The sequence below is a fragment of the Corvus brachyrhynchos genome, unplaced genomic scaffold (assembly GCF_000691975.1).
Source record: "Corvus brachyrhynchos isolate BGI_N302 unplaced genomic scaffold, ASM69197v1 scaffold187, whole genome shotgun sequence".
Classification (NCBI taxonomy): domain Eukaryota; kingdom Metazoa; phylum Chordata; class Aves; order Passeriformes; family Corvidae; genus Corvus; species Corvus brachyrhynchos.
Genome location: NW_008239050.1, coordinates 1,169,946 through 1,184,347, shown reverse-complemented (window position 1 = coordinate 1,184,347; position 14,402 = coordinate 1,169,946). Strand labels below are relative to the sequence as shown.

The 14,402-nt window shown below is 40.8% G+C and overlaps 1 long non-coding RNA gene across 2 annotated transcripts in view; it reads left to right on the top strand.

Moving 5' to 3' along the window:
- The window catches only part of LOC108447856, a 60,622-nt gene that overhangs the window by 12,188 nt on the left and 34,032 nt on the right, over positions 1 to 14,402 (top strand). For both annotated transcript variants that reach the window (XR_001863559.1, XR_001863558.1), the window contains exons 2-3: positions 5,882 to 6,231; positions 6,502 to 6,671. This is a non-coding gene — a long non-coding RNA (uncharacterized LOC108447856). The remainder of the gene's footprint in view (positions 1 to 5,881; positions 6,232 to 6,501; positions 6,672 to 14,402) is intronic.

Genomic DNA, 14,402 nt, shown 5'->3' with positions numbered 1-14,402 from the left:
TTCAGCAGTGGCACACAAGAATAAAGTCACTGTGTCAGTCCCAACCCGACTGAGGGGAAATTAGAAGCTGTTCTGATGGCTGCATGGTGGCCCAATAGAGGAGGCCACATGAGCTGGTTTCCTTGCCATCTTCAAATTTGTGGTGCTAAATATGGCACTGAGTCTTCTTGGAAAATTCAAAGAGAAAGGAAAATTAAACTTCTGCCTCCTATCCTTTTTCCTAACTCCCCCTTCCCTGAGAAAGCCCTTTCTGAGGATGAGGCATCCTTGGAACCATCAAAAATTTTTGCTTACTGAAGGACCTAAAACCAGACTTTGTCTAGTAGCCACACCACACATATTTTCTTTAATAATATATACAGACAGGGTGGTTGGGGATGCCACAAAAACTGCACAGGAGCTGTGCAGTTTGCCCAGGCAGAGGACCAACCAGGGGCCCTGCTCTGAGCCTTTGCTCTGGCTGCCAGCCCAGGTAAGCATTTGGTCCTGGGTGCTGAATGACTCTGCTGATGCCACCATAAAACCAGGAGGGGATTGCAGTTTTAGCGAGATTTCTGCTGGATGTTTGGTAAGGCACCATCCGTAGCATTGCACAGCTTATAGAAATATTTTCTCTGTATCATAATTTCACTTATCTATTATTAATTTTTTTCCAGACAATAAAACAAAGGTATTATCATTTGCTGTGGAAAAAAAATATGGGTAAGAAATGCATCTTGGGGTTTGTTTTTTATTTCGTGTTATTTCTCTTTCCTTTCAACATCCAGGAGAAACAGTAGCCATGTGAGTTCAACTCCTCTGCTCTCCTCTAATCTACCCTTTGATGTAACAAACTGGCAAAAACATATTTCTAATCAAATATAGTCTCTCATCCTTAATCAGCTCAGCTTTAAAATGCAGATCAATGAGATAAGAAAGAGATGATTTAATTAGCCCAACCTCAGCAATGTTACAGCATATTCTCATTTACAGAAATAATGGGGAGCAAGAGGAAAGACATTCATCATCATGAAAAGACTGGGGAAGGCAGAGGAAAGCAGGATATTTCCTATGTTAGCTAAGGGTGATTTTCATTCCAGCTAAAGAGCCAGCACGTATTTTATGGGCCATTTAAATAACACTTAGGCCTTGCACTTTGTCCTTTAGCCTAAGGATGAATTTCTTTCGCTAAGTAGCAATACCTTTGGAAATCATCACTCTTGGGTTTAATTGATGAGCCAGAGACAGCTCCCACCACTTGGTGAATAAAGAAGAGGAAATATGGCAGGCAGGAACACAGCAATAATGCACATTTATAGAGCTGCTTGGGAACACTCACCCACACGAGTGCCAGGTCAGGCACTCTTACTGGAAAGGCTTTAATGGGAACAGCACAGGCTGTACTGCCTCACACTGCTACTGCCTTCCTGAGTGGCCACAGGCAGGTCACTTTGCTTTTGCATTTTTGGGGGTGTGTGTTGTTTTTCTTTGCTTTCTTTCTCTGTCCCATTAGGATTTGGAATTTCCTGCAGAGTAAATCTCTTCCTTCCTCCACAGCACAGGTCCCCCCACAAATGGGGACTGTGGCACACCTTGAGCTCTGTGGTATTGCTGTAGAGCTGCTTAAAGAGAAGAACCAGTGCAAGTTCTCAGCTTGCTCTTTCACCTTTGTGGCTTCAAAGCAGCAGAACACTACCTTACCTCCATCAGCCCTGTGTATCCTGACTCCAAATGCTCCTTCATCCCCCTGGAGCATGGGACTCACTGGATCAGATTAGCTCAGGTTTGGTCAATGCTGCCTCCTCCACACAGAGCACCCAGAACACTTCCATGGCCACACCAATCCTTTAGAGGCCTCAACAAAAGGAAAATCAGACCTGTAAATGTCCAACAAGGGTTTTCAGATGGGCTCCAGCTGTGGAGTTGGACTCAGGACCTGAACCTTTGGTGAGGTGTGTCTTGACATTCATGCTGTTGCAAAGTCAGGCCAAACCCACACAGATGAGGCTATGCCAGCTCCTGATTTGAGTTCTGGGAATGAAGTTTGTCTTCGTTGGTGCCCATCCATCATTTTGAATGGAGCTATCTTGTGACAGCCACATTTGGTAGTCTCTGCCTGGGAGATAATTGCTCATCACTGAGGGGAACTCACACAGCTGAGATAACCCTCAGGCACTTTCTCTGCAGGGATGGGAGCACCAGAGGAAAAGCAATTAACAGAGCAATTAAGCCACTATCCAATCATATCTCTTTTTTTTCCCCCCTCATCTCATACTTGTGCCATTCTCCAGTGCCTCTAAAAACAAGCAAGGAAAGGCCCTGCTCTCTAGAGGGATAGTTCCCTCAGGTGGGCTGGGGCTGAGATTAGGCTCTAACCCCCATTCTTGACCCTTACTCATCATCAGTCTGGGTTTGTTGGACATGGCTTGGCTACTGTAAATAGAACCAGTGTCCATTTCCTTTCCTGAGAGCCAACAATGGTAATTTAGACCTCTTCCCTGTATTCTTCTCCTTCCCTCCACCAGGCTTGTTCTCCAGGTAATAAATCAATCTTTTCAAAAGCATTAGATCAGATATCCTGACTCTGTGGTTTCATGAGAAAGCTTTGCAGAAAAGATACTGAGACACTCTCACATGCACAAGAGTTTATAAAATGTGTCCGTAGATGATGGCATTCACCAACACTAGAAGTGAAAGTTACTTGGGGGGGAATATAAAAACACAAGGACAGAGAGGAGAGAGACATGAGAAGGAGAAAATTCTGTCACAGTTGGGCTCTCCCAGGTCCCCCAAACTGTTCCTCCCCCATCTCCCTGTCCCAGCCCTTCCCTGGGCTGCAGCCCTTTGGGGACAGCTGCTCCTGCTGCGGTTTTCCACAGCCACAACTCCTGCAGGAAATTGTGCTGTGGAGCTCCAAGTGATGTGAAGGGCCAAAGCCCCATGGCTCTGTGGAGTTTGGCAATGTCACAGACATTACAGCAGTTCCCCCCCACCTCGTCCAGCAGCTTGGTCTTAAATTATAAGAAGGACATGGGGCTACGCTGCAAACCCTAGCAGGAGACTACATTTGTTCCTCCAGAGACCCACCTGAACTGCCAGAACAGAGTCAAGTCACCAAGCAGCATTGTGGGCACCCAAAGAAAAGTCACCTTCGCTTTTCAAAGCCTTGAAATGAAGCTCTCCATCAGTGACTCCTCATCATCGAGAAATCTGCAGAGTAACACTCACCCCATCCTTAGCACCTGAAGCCTGCTCATCCCTCCATTTAGAGGATGCACAATGCTTTTGTTAATTAGAGCCTTAGTTTAATATGAGCTGTCAGAGTTCACTTAACTTCAATTAATTGTTTCTCCTGAGCTTAATTTCTTTAGTTAAGTATTGATTAATCATTGCTTAATTATGCTGAAGTCTCACTGGGTGATATTTCAGTTGCATACCGCAGCAATGCACTGCTTTCTAAAAATACTCAGAGAATCATCAGATATTTTATGTATTGCTATTATTGGGATGACTTCTAATATTTATCTTTTCATCCCTTATGTTCCAAAATGTATATTTAACAGGTTGTGTTTAATTCCACTCGTTTACAACTCATTTTTCTCTATGTTGGTAGGTCATACACTGGAGTTTTGCTCTGCATGGTGTGGGGACAAAAGCTTTGTGTCTGGCATCCAATATCTTATGCCAGGAGGAGTAGGTTGGGGAACACAAGTAAATTAACTTTACTGTGGTACAATATTAACACATTTAAACAGCCAAAATATTGATGGCATGGGTTTTTTTCTTGAATTTTTACTTTAAGTGACACACAACTTTGGCTCAAATACTGTCTGTATTTCCTCAAAACTACAATGCTAGAGCTCTTACGAATCTGGCCTTCAGACCAAGCTACCTCTAATCTGAAATCTCAGTCTGTTCTGAAATATCAGGAGGAAATAACTACTTCCACAGTAGTATCTCTGTAGTATCTCAACATCTCTGTAATGTCAGGTTGGATTCCAAGTACCTTAGTTTTCACAGATAAGTATAATAACTATTAAATTTTTCCAAGGTCTCTCTTGAATTTCAATACTTACCCAAGTTAGAAGTTAAGTTTGATCTGTAGTGAGAAATTAAACAATTACCTTTTCCCTCACAATAATTTCCCTGGAGTCCATTTAGGCATCTAATTTTACCTACACACGGAAACATTTTTTGGTTTTTTTTCTAGATGAGAAAGAGTCACTCCCCAGGGAACACTTCTTGGTTTGACATGGTTTTGTCATACTCAAGGTTTAACTTTCTCCCTTTGGTACATGTTTACTTTTTCAGAGATCTCTAAACATACTCCTACTAAAATTTAATTTTGAACATGTTCTGTGCTATAGGAGTACTAAGCATTATTTACTTCTGTCATCCCAGATTCTCAAATGAGCACTGGTAGGAATATGCTATAAAGAGAGTCATCAAAATGACATCCTTTTCTACTACATTTCACCTACTCGGTGGTGTAAACATCTGGCACCTTGGGAATGCACATTTTTGCTGTGTGAAAGGCAAGATAATCTGGTGAAAACGTGGATGGTTATTACATGGATCATGGAAAACACTTCTGTTACCTTATGCTGAATGACACAATACATTGAATTTTCCAGAAAGGGATGGATGAATTCGTCCAGGTTAAGAAAGTACTGACAAAACACTTGCTCAGAATCTGAGCAAGTGCTAGTCAAAACATTTCTACAGTACAATTAATCTGTCCTTTGTTATTAACTTCTTATCACAGCTCTGTGTTTCTGGATTCTGATCTAAACCAGAAGCCCCACTTCTATAGCACAGCTGGCTTGTATTAAATTTGTACCAATACTTTACCAAGAAACTGAAAAGCAAGTCTGTTGTCAAGACTCTCCTTGCAACTTCATCTAAACTCTGTATCCAGGTCTGAGTCCCGGTCATTACTGATGTAGGTCCTGAACAAACACACTCCTGCCTGACATGCTCACTGCAAAAGAAGAAACAAAGAATTGGAAAAAGGAAGTTTTACCTTCCCTGCTTTCTTTAAAGGAAACTGGAGCACTGAGACACAACAAGCTAAATTTCCCAGTGTGATTTGGATCCGTATTCATTAAAATGACAAGTCATTGATCTTAATTACAATCCTCAGGATCCTGCCACATGGAACTCAAGATGTTTGTGGAAGTTTAGCAACATCAGCTTGATGCACATCCCCAACTTTCTTATGCTAATTCCTAAAGACAAAAATATTCCCATTTTGTCAGCTTTCTTGGTGTCAGCCACAATTTTACAGCTCAGCATTATTTATTTATATTGCAACCTGGCTTAACAGACAAAGTCATCAACCACAGCTGTATCAGGGGCTTTACTACCAGAAAACAAAACTTCTAAATCCAGGTGTTAAGATGAGACCACTGAGATAAACAGGCAGTTAAGTGGGAAGTATGAGTTTATCAGGGCAATCAGCCTGGTCAAAAGGGATCAGAACTCCTCCAATCCCCTCCTGCAGACTAAACCCAGCGTGATTAACGTTAGGAGAGATGGCTAAATGTTATGTGCCTACGAATGTTTCAAACATTCCTGTTCTTTCTACCAAAGGAATACACACGAGGACTACAGTGGCTCTTCCATCTGCCACATCCATCTTGCAAAACCAAGAACAATACCATGCAACCCTATACCCAGTTGTCTGCTGGAGCTTGCAAATTTTCTCTCCCACTGCATTAATAATGTGACATGTCCCCATTAAATAATAATAAAAATATAAATAAATAAATTTAAATGAAGGGAGCCATGGCTTATTTCTTTCAGTGCATCTTCAAGTGAACAGAATCCCTGGCTCCCCAGGCTGGCCTGTCACTACCTCCTTACTGTTCAGGTGTCTTAACCACTTTTTTCATCCTTCCAGCTCATCTGAGAAAAGAACAGGAGGATGAAACATTCCTGCAATTGTCTGTGAACTGATACACTGGAAGTGGCCTGTGGGAAATCTGCCACTCTGCTGTGGATTTCTGGTCTCTGGGACGTGGTCTGCGAGGCTGACTGGATTCAGGATACAATACCTTGTGGAGGAAGTGCTGTGATTTTTTTGAGAAAATCATTCAGGCATAAGAGCAGAGAAAAAAGTTGTAAAAGTTAAAGAAAGATCCCTGAGGGACATCAGCACTGCCAGGATCTCTACAAGTTCAGTGTGTAGTCTCTTTTCTCAGCACATTTGCTTTGGGCAAAACCATAATAGTAACTCATCAGTTGAGGCAGGTAAGTGTGCCTGTTAACATATCTATCCTAAAATACTTCTATTATTAATAAACAATCAAGTAAAAGCTGCAGGTCACCATAACTTTTTCAGACTTCTCACCCTAACTTTTTTCCATTTTCAATGACACTGTGCAATTGATTGCAGTGCAATTTGCTTCCTTGCTTTTCAACAAATAATTGCTTCATTTGGATTTTTCAGATTTTTGATAACTAAATTGGCTTTTTACTGTAATTATTTCCCTTTCTATTTCTCCATCTTGCACTTCACAGGAGCTGTAGTTTGGTTTTGAATCCTGCTCTCTGGGTACCAGCAGCATTTTCACATGGGCTGAAGCTCTGGTTTATGGCTGTTCTCATCCAGCTTGGTCAAGCAGGCTAAAAGGAAAAGAAATGCAGCTAAATTCTGAGGGATCAGATTCTATCCACCTTTAACATATTATGTAAGTCTTCATCCTTTGAGTAGTCTTATTGATTTCAGTGGAAGGAGTTGTTATTGCAGAATGTGAATAAGATGTCAGAATTTCACCCTAAATATTTCACTTTACAAAGGAAGCCATGCTGCAGAAGAAAACACTCCCTGAGCTGCAGCAGGATGTAAAATTTGCAGTTAAAATAAAATCTGAGAAGCCTTTTGCTTCTTTGTGATGGTGCCCTCCTATTGAAAGTGCTTAATAAACAGAACTAGTTCTGTCTGAATCAAATGAAAGATGCTCATATACAATCTGAGAGTCTTCTAATCCTTACAGCACCACAAGTAATTCAAAGAAGTCTTGAAGTGCCACGATAATGGCACAAGATGGTTATCTCTGTATTATTGGTTTTGTGTACATCAAAGAATGCTCAGTGGGAAAAATAATGTTGCATAAAAAACCAAACACTTTTCTTTCAACAAAGCAGACAATTAAAATTATCCAGAAGTTAAGGAAAATATGAACTAAAAATATTTTGCCTTTCAAAGTCTACATTACGCTTAAAACAATTTTATGGTGTGTATTGTAGGCTCTGGATTACCATAAATGTCTGATTGAAAATCTTTGTAAGGATGTTGAGATTAAGTACACAGCTCTTAAATTCTACAAACACAAAATTGATTTCAAAGGAATCAAGTGATGAGAATGGATGTCCATGAAACAAAAATAATGTATTCATAAAGGCCTTTTTCACCAGTCATGACATAGAGTGACAACAACTGGACTTGCCACCTGGTTTTAAAATTGCTTAAACTAAAGATTATGGGAAAAGCTGAAAAAGGAAAGAAAGAAATAGAAGCCAGCTGTACCTGTGGTGTGATTATATTGCCTTCAGGATAGACAAGGCACTGGTTGGTCAACTTTTATGTTGTAGTTTTGGATGTACATGAAGTAAAGAGAATGTGGTGCTGAATGAATGACCAAAAAGTGTACAAAAAAGGGCAAAATCTACCTGGTACAGTGTCAGCAAAGTCTCAGGAGTTGTGGGGAGGGAAGGGAAAGAAAGCACCTTACTCTACATGACATTATGAAACAAATCACAAAACTAGGCATGCTTTACACCAGTGGAAGCATGATACACCAGGCAGAAGAGCTGCCCCCCAGATCTCTCCCAGAATAATTCTATACCTTTCACAGATGTAGAAATTCGAGTTCCTGGTGAGTCAGGGCCTCCTGATGCCTTGCACAGTCCCAGGAGCACTCGGTGTGGAGGTGCAGTGGGACTGCCTTTCTTCTCTCCAATAATCAAACCACTGGATAAGGAGTGGGAAAAACCCTGGATGTTTTGTGCCTGGCTTGTTGTCAGGGCAGAGATGTGTATTTGTCCCTTATGCACAGGGGGTCATACCCCCATGTCCATACCTCGGCAGAAGCATCAGCAACAACGTGTGACAGGCTTTACTCCCCATAGAGAGACACTGAAGTATGGCATCCACTCATTTCCTGTCATACCTTTAAATCAAGGCTAAACAAGGTGAAAAGCAAATAGATTTTCAGCCCTTGTAAACTCACAGGGCAAGCTGAATGGATAAATACCAGGATGATTCGCTGTCATATATTATCCTGGTGTGTTAGAGTTGGCTATATAATAAGTTCATGGCCATCTCAAAATAAGTGGAAAAGTGAATGCTTCCATTGTGATTACTTGGCTAAAAAAATACATGTCAGTAATTCTTCTTCTGCCCTTCTTCACCATTTAATTGCAGTATTTTAAGGTTAAAAATGGGAAAATGCTATGTACTTTTCAGGGAAAACTGACTGGGCTTTTTTTCAGAGATAAATTACTTAGAAACAGAGAGAAAATAATATTCTATTGAAAATGACTCCCTAATGTCCATGGGCCAAGTTAAAGGATGTATGGGCACACTTGCACAAAGAGCTGCAGCTCTGCAGTGGTGTGACTGGAGGAGAATCTCAGCTTCTCTGTGTCAAGCTAAAGGGAAAAAACTGTGTAGGAAATTTCAGTTCACCTGCTTGGCTGGGATGAAAAGTTTCAAGGAAATAACCAGAGTGTTATCTGCTAATGTGCCTGCAGGCATAGTCAGACTGAGACAGCAGCTCAGATTAGGGTCACCTGGCATGTTCACTTCTGTAGGGTCCTAATTCTATCACCACCTGTCCTCAAGGGACTTTAAAGAGCTGGTCCCCATCTTCCCTAGCAAATGGCTATGTAAGAGAAGAAGAGGAGGAGGAAGGATGCAGGAACTGATTCTCTTGACAATGAGAATTACTCAGCTGCCACTTCTCCCTTCTTTAGGGTTCAGGATGTTTCTCCCAGCCTATCTTTATAATGAGTGTGAGGACCATTTCAGTGGGAAAGCATAACCATAACTCCAAAACAAGCTCATGGCTGCAAATCCTGTGTTTAAATGTGGGCTAAACTGCTTATGAGGCTAAGCTGAAGTTGCATTTTGATGTCCAGCTCTGCTGTTTGGCTCCTGGGGCACCTTTTGTACTGATCTGGCTGTGGTCCACTTGTTCTGGGTGTGACTAAGGAGCTGAATGAACTTCTCAAGTAGATCCAAGTAATGTTTTTCACTCTTAATGCATCTTGAAGAACTACCAGATTCATTATAGAAGTTGCTCTTTCATTCCTGGTCTCTCCAGGAAAAAAAAAAAGAAAGATCAAGGTGCTTTGGAAGACAACCTGTTTCCCTGTTATATCTGCCTGTTCACAGGACCAGGAGGATCAGATAAACTTCCTGGCTTTCCCATGCTCCACTAATACCAAATTACAATGTGCTGGCCATTTTTCCCTGTCGTGTTTTGAGCAGTTTCAAATGAGGTAGATTAAAACCATTGCACTTATTTATAACAGTTGCAGTAAATTTTAGGGTAAAGCAGGAGGCTATTGGGCAGCAGTATTTTGTTTCTTTCCCTCTTTGAGTTAGGGCTATGGAACATGGGGAGCTGATATTAGGTTCTGGCAATTTAAGTCTGTTTAGCAAGGTTCTTAATAATCTCTGCATGTATATCACAGAGAACCTTTTGCATATTGCTTTAAATAATTCAAAAGTTCTCCAATATTGTATTAAATAATTCAAGAATCGGACAGGCTTTGTGATTAATGATGTGTACCTGGAATTTCTGCAAACACAGCAAGGAGTCAAAGTATGCTCTAGATACAAGTGTCCTGGCACAAGATCCCACTTACCCCTTGCCAAGGCAATAGTATGTATTAGAAAATTGGATAAGCGCCTGCTACTCAATGGAAAACTGACTGAGGCCAATGGTTAATGTGGCAGCTGCTGAAAGAGTCTGTTCTTTCTGACAGACAATACTAATTTGGCTGAGAACCTCTATTGTCTTCAGACTCCCATTTTTAATCTTCGTGAATAGTATTGGTGTCTGATGTGAAAATTAAATGGAAGTATAAATACTTCTGCGGGAGCTGGGCGTTTGTCCTCGTATTTCACCAGTCTTGATTTGAGAGCATGGAAAGGGTTTGCTTTGTAAAGCAAAGCACATAAGCTTATTTTGCATGGTAACTTAATCCTAAAGGGCTTGGAAGTTGCTGTTATTCCCAGCTGTGCTGGGTCTGTGATCATGAAAAGTACCTGGAAGTCTGTTGTCCTTTTCCATTTGTTTTTATAGGGGGATACAAGTGGAGCATCATTATTAAGGCAAAAACCCCCTAAATGCTAGAATTACTGAGTTTTCACCCTCAGTTGACACAGCAGCCACTTTCCCTTCTTAGTACAGATGAAACAATTCTGATTTAGACAGTACTATCAACAGTTTTTCCCAGGAAATGAATAGATTTCTGTAACCTCAAGGTATTTTTTGGTTAAAGGATTTCTCTAAGACACAAAGAAAATCAATGCTACATTGAGGTAGAAATAAAGCAGACAAATCCTCCTAAATATACTTTTTTTTTTTTTTAAATAAAGGATATGCTAGTGAGCAGAATGGAATACCCAGGAAGCAGAGTACAATTATGAGCACTATTGGAAATACTCTGTAGATATCTTTATGGGAGTCTGATATGAGACTCCCAGCCCAGCCACCTCAGTGAGCAACCACTTTACAAACATCAAAAGGACCAGCTGATTTTATTGGATTTTGGATATTTTCAATGAAAGACTCCACAGGGGATGTACTGAGATGTGTCCAGCTTTAATATTTAAACATATTCAAGATTTCTAGAGGAAGAGACAGAGAAATAAAGAGGGCTGCTGCTGTGGCAAATGCATTTGGCATGCCATGGCCAGTATACCCTCCTATATGTTCCTCTCTGCTCCAGCAGCAGCTGGTGGCCTAAGGGCCATTTGGATAAGGTGAGGGACTGCTGGAGTGAAAGCTCCTCTGGACTCAGGCCCAGAGGGAAACCAAAGCACAGGGGTTGAATTAAAACCTTTGTACAAGCTGAGATACATGAAGCCACACTAAAGTGAAATAGAAATATAGATTTTTTAACTTTTAGTAGAAATATATGCTAAGTGCCTTAAACATTAAAAAGCTGTAGCAGAGACCTTAAACACAGTTGTTGCTACAGTAGTGTTACCTTTTCACATAATTCTTTACTTTAGACAAAATATAGATAGAATTATACTGTTCACATTTTTTAGACAGAGTGTTCACATAAACAGTAAGAGCTGATAGAAACTGTACATGTAAATCTGTGTAATACCTATGTAACGCTTGTGTGAGATTTATGATTGTTAGAATTAGACCAGGATAGGTTAAGAAAAGAAAAACTAGAATCGTGTGTTAATCTTATTGGTCAATTAACAAATATAATCCACACTTCTGTAAGAAAAATTTTATGGAGCATATAGAGCATATAGAAGAAGAAGAAGCTGGTTTTGCCTGCCGTTGCTGTTGCTGTTGCTGCTTGCCTTTATCGTGAACCCCCTTCGAACTCTGCCTTCAAGAAGGCTATGAGACTATGAAATAAAGAACTTAGCAGAACAGCAGCCTCCTCTGCTCTCTTACCCTCGTCTGAGAAGGAAGGGTACCCCATCAAAAGCTCAACAAGCCTGGATGAAACACATTTTTACAGATGCTGCACAGGGAATATTGACATTAGATATACAGCCTGCAACCTGGGGAGCAGGTTGGTGGATTGGTTCTTGGGGTTTTTCAGTCATGGTTTTTGTTGCTTTTGGTGGTTGTTTTTGTTTGGGTTTTGTTGCTTTTGGTGGTTGTTTTTGTTTGGGTTTTTTTTAAGAATGTGCATCTCAGAAAGAATCTCAGGTATTTAAGGGCAGGGACAAAACCCAAGGTGTATCAAATGACTGATACCTAGAACAAAGCTCTGTATGCACATTTGCATTTAAATAGTGGAAGCTATTGCAAATTGCCCACACTAGTCTTTATTTCAGTGGTTTAGAGATCCACGTTACAATAAACTTCAGCATTTTTTACATAGGCTAACTGCAAAATGCTGCTCATTGTTTCTTAATAAAATGAAAGCTTGGAAAGATGACCAATTAAGGTGTCTCTGCGAAAGTCTCAGGGGTGAAGCATCTTCCTTAAATAAAAGGGAAATATGCTAATTTTCCATCCCTGCAGATTAATTGAAGGAGCCATAGTATTCTTTTCGTGTTTCAGGGCACAGCAGGTGGGAAGGGAAGAGAGAGGATATTGCAGGTCAGCCACTTTAGGATTTCGATGGAGAGTCTGCCTTTTGTAAAGAATGAATAATTCAACCACCCACACCACATAACCATTTAAATTACAGTCTTCCTGTTATTATAAAGCAATGTCTCAAAGGAATAAATAAAGTTGACAAAAATAGTCTTCATAAGGGTTGACACTGATTACACCAGACTGAACACCCTCCCTCATGGGGCTCGTCCACCTTTAAATGTCATCATGAGATGACACCTGTCTATCCTGCTGTCAGTCTGAACAGAGAATAAGTCTCTGTTCCCAGTGGCTTCTTTTCCTAGCAAGACCAATTCTAAGTCAAAAAGCACAGGATGACAAATCTTAAACCAGCAAAAGCTGAATGTTTTTTTATTACTCACTCTGTCTCTTAGTAGGAGGGGGAAACCGCTAAAGAGAGGAGTGAAGGGGAACTTCATGGCAGATAAATTTAAAACAAATAAAATGCTGGATGTTGGTTCTGTAAAATTAATTTCTGCAGAACATCATGTAGGAGAATGAAGTGACAGATATTAGGCAGAAATTCTTTCCTGTGAAGGTGGCTGGGGCACTGGCACAGGTTGCCCAAGGAAGTTGTGAACTCCCTACCCCTGGAAGTTCAAGGCCAAGCTGGATGGGGCTTTGAGTAACCTGGCCAAATGAAAGGTTGTCCCTGTCCATGGCAGAGGCATTGGAATCAGCTGATCTTTAAAGTACCTTCTAACCCAAGTCATTCTATGATTCTGGGACAGAAAACATTGTCCCAGCTTTGCATTAATTAGCAGTGGTAATTCATAGCCAGCTGTCTATCAAGGACAACTGACCTTGTGGCTCTGTGATTCACAAAACTGGTCTGTTGGCACATATTTGGTTTTTTATTCATTTTTATTGTTGATTGTTCATCTTGCAAGATAACAGGCTCAGAAGACCACAGGTACTTCCATATCGAGTGAAATCAAAGGCCTAACAAGCCCTGAAGGAAACAGCCTGTTGAGAAACCAAATCATGGCTGGCCTCTGTGACATGGCTCATCTGAAACAGAGATGAGAATGATATTCACCTTTTCTGAACAAGCCTAAAAACTTTTTCCTTGGTCAGAAAATAATTTATTTCCTGATTACTTCCAGTTGTTTTATTAAATTTCTACCATGGAGAAAAGAAAATTCCAAAATGTGATTGTTCATTGAAACAGATTTTTTTTCCTATTTTTGCTGCAGTTCATATTTCATCTCAGTACAAGAAATTGACATAGTGCCCTCATGCCTCTTTCTCTTAGAGGGTGCTTCAGATATTAACAGTTCATTTGCCACAGAGCAGCTTAACTGGCCTCCCCTGCCCAACAGCACAAAAGGGAATGGTTATTGATACCCTGTGATACAAACTGATATCCCCTAAGGGCAGCATATATATTTATGATTTATATCATGGCTTATTTCTTACTATTAGAACGGTTTTCTGTGCTGGTAGGAAATCCTAATTCTGCTCCCATATGGACAGCTCAGACAAAGTTCCTGCCTGCCTATGCTCCTTCCTGTACACAGCAAGTCGGGCAAGACACAGAACAGCCTCACTACCGTGGGCAGGAGAGGGAAGGAAACAAACACACTTCAGGCTCCCACTTCACAGGTGCTGCCAGGCTCAGTGTGGTCATGATGCTGTAAAAAAAAAGCATATCTAAATAGACATGCCTACACATAGTCACAAAGAATATTGCATCCGTTAGCTCATGGGAAACTTCAGACTTATATGATGCGGCCTTTTGCTGTTAGCCAGTCCCTCTCCCTGTGTGCCATTTCACTTCTTTGAAGCACTGAAGATGTACTTCAATCCAGACTATCCAATTCAGAAACTATATGTGTATAAATGAAACAAGGATCTAGTTGCTCTGAGCTACGTCCAAATCTAAATTAAGTTGCTCTTACCAAAGAACGTGTTCAACAGCAGCAGGAGCACCTTGTTCATATTTTGCAAGTGTTAAAAAAGAGCCTTCCCCATTTTGTGCTAATAAAATGCTATTCAATAACTTCAGGTAAGAACTACAAAGGATTAAAACAGTTTTACATCTCTCCCAGCTCCTCAAACAGCTGTGCTATGCTGCAGCTGCACACATTG